Genomic DNA, 2382 nt, shown 5'->3' with positions numbered 1-2382 from the left:
AGAAAGGGTTTCCAAGTGGCATGAGGCATAAGGCAATATCCAAAAGATAAGACAGAGTAAAAAGTTAGGGTAAGGGGAGCAGATTCCTTGGTCAAAAGTCAAGCATGTTACAAGACTTATAGGCAAGATTTAGCATGAGAACTCCCCTTCGCTATGGCTGGCACCTAAAATTCAGAGTAGGAACTGGTGAGAAATAAAGTGAAAAAAGAGCAAGGTCCAGATCCAAAGTGAGGACCTTGGATTTGGTGCTAAAGGAAATGGAAAATATTTGATGGATTCTGTGCAGGGGAGTTACATGATCAAAAGTGTTTTAGGAAGATCATACTCTCCTAAACAGTTTGGAGGATGACAAGCCTGGCTTCAAAGAGACCTGGAGAAGGAAATTATTTCAGTAATCCATGCCAAACATAACACCCAAGATTAACAGAGTAAGTGTAACTATTGAGAAAATGAAAAAAATAGAGTGAGCTAATGACCAAAGTGTTCAACTGGGAGAGAGTATCCCAAAAATCTGAGCTAAAAAGGTTCAGGTCACTTCTTACCACCATCCTAAAACAAAATGCATTGATGGCAAATATAACATCAGAATATTTCAAGAATTGCTTTTTGTTCCAGAAGAAAACTTGAAGTCTTGGTAATTTTTATAGTTATCCTAGCCTCAAAGGGCTCCAAGACTGGTTTAAAAACTTTACTTAACCATTTTACTGCCACATAAGCTACAAAGCCTGGGGCCGGCCATAAAGATGTTAATTTAATGAATATTCATAATCAATAAATATTCATTAAACAACATTTCCGTTCCAGGCATGCTGTTGCTCCTGGCAGGTCCCGCCTGCATGGCAGAGTGCACTTGTTAAATGAGTGTCGCTCATTGCAGAAACACGTTATGGGATTTCATGAAAGAAGCTGCATTCATCTACAATACATACGGATGTGTAGAGACAAGTTTGAACAAATTCTGTACAAAAGAAAAAAAAAAAACTTTTCCTCTTTTGTACAATGCTTGTGTTTCACATGTCAAACGTGTGGCCAAATATGGGAAATTCTATGGGGAAAACCAGGTAGACTACAAAGGGTTTTATTTCTATCTCTATATGCTAGGTAAGTGCAAAGGCAGTGGTCCCTAACCAGCTCGATGGCTGCCTGATAGGTGATAGTTTTTAAATGCAAATGGAGAGTTATGAGCATAAACACTCAAAAAATTTTTTTTCATTGGATGATGGCTTCTGAGAAAATAATCCATTCAATGTTAAATGAAGTTGCTATGATGCTGTATACATTTCAATTGGAGGATGTGTGTTCTGTTAAGATAAATTATTTTTCTGAAAAATGGAAACCGCTACTCACAAGTGTTTCTTATTAAGAAACCAGAAGAATTCTGCATGACCACCACCCAAAGAATCTTCACATGTTCTTACACACTGATAATAATTTACAAAACCTACTGGATATTGACAGTAAACAGATAAATACTACTACACAGTGTTAACTGGTTCAGAATCTGTGGAAAGAATCAAATATTCAACACTTTTCTACCTATTTAAGATGCTTCAAGACCTTTGTTTTCTGTTGCTTCCATAGATTGCCTCGGGGAAACAATTCTTCTCTGTTGTGTTCCAAAGTATGATAAGCTTCTAATTAGTATATAGTAAAATTATTCTTCTTTCAGATACCTCACATTTTTCCAAGCCTGGATAACCACAGGTATTACCCTAATTGCTGGGCAGTTAAGCAAATAGGAAAACGCCAGTTGTTCTGCCACCATGCAACTAATTCAATGAAGAAGAAGGTTCACCTGGCAAAGAGCATCTTAAGTATAGAGCTTCAGTCTCTTTGAAAGAGTAAGACAAGCTAAGAAGCTATGGAAGACTCAGAGCTTTATGGGAAATTCAATGAGTTTTGTTTGTTGTTGTTCTCGCCTTTCTTGTTCATGTTGACTTTCATCATTGTGTAGTTTCTCTCATTAAAATACCCTTCACATATTCTCAGCAACCTTCATTCCAAGAAAAATGTTTGCCTGTAGAGGTAGGTTTGTCCAGTTCTCACAATTCGATCTTACTTTTTTTTTTCATCATATCATGGAACTTTGACTAATACTCGCACATTTTGGATAAAGTACTAAGGTTCATGATTCTATAAAGATGGCATATACTGCCATCTGCCTTGACAGTCTTTGAATAGAATATGTGAGAGGTGAAAGGTTGGTGGGAAGGGCTTATTGCCTCAAGCACACAGATGGAATAAGATGTCTCAGCAAGAGCACATTCTCAAAGGAAAAATGATATCATTGTTATTTTTCAATCTTTGCTTTCTGAGAGAAACTTCTCTTAAGAACCCTTATATCACATGATTTTCCTTTTAAAAAGGATGATACAGAAACCA

Source organism: Aethalodelphis obliquidens, unplaced genomic scaffold (assembly GCF_003676395.1).
Source record: "Aethalodelphis obliquidens isolate GAN/ISIS:26980383/991018 unplaced genomic scaffold, ASM367639v1 scaffold13, whole genome shotgun sequence".
Classification (NCBI taxonomy): Eukaryota; Metazoa; Chordata; class Mammalia; order Artiodactyla; family Delphinidae; genus Aethalodelphis; species Aethalodelphis obliquidens.
This window is presented reverse-complemented; position numbering follows the sequence as displayed.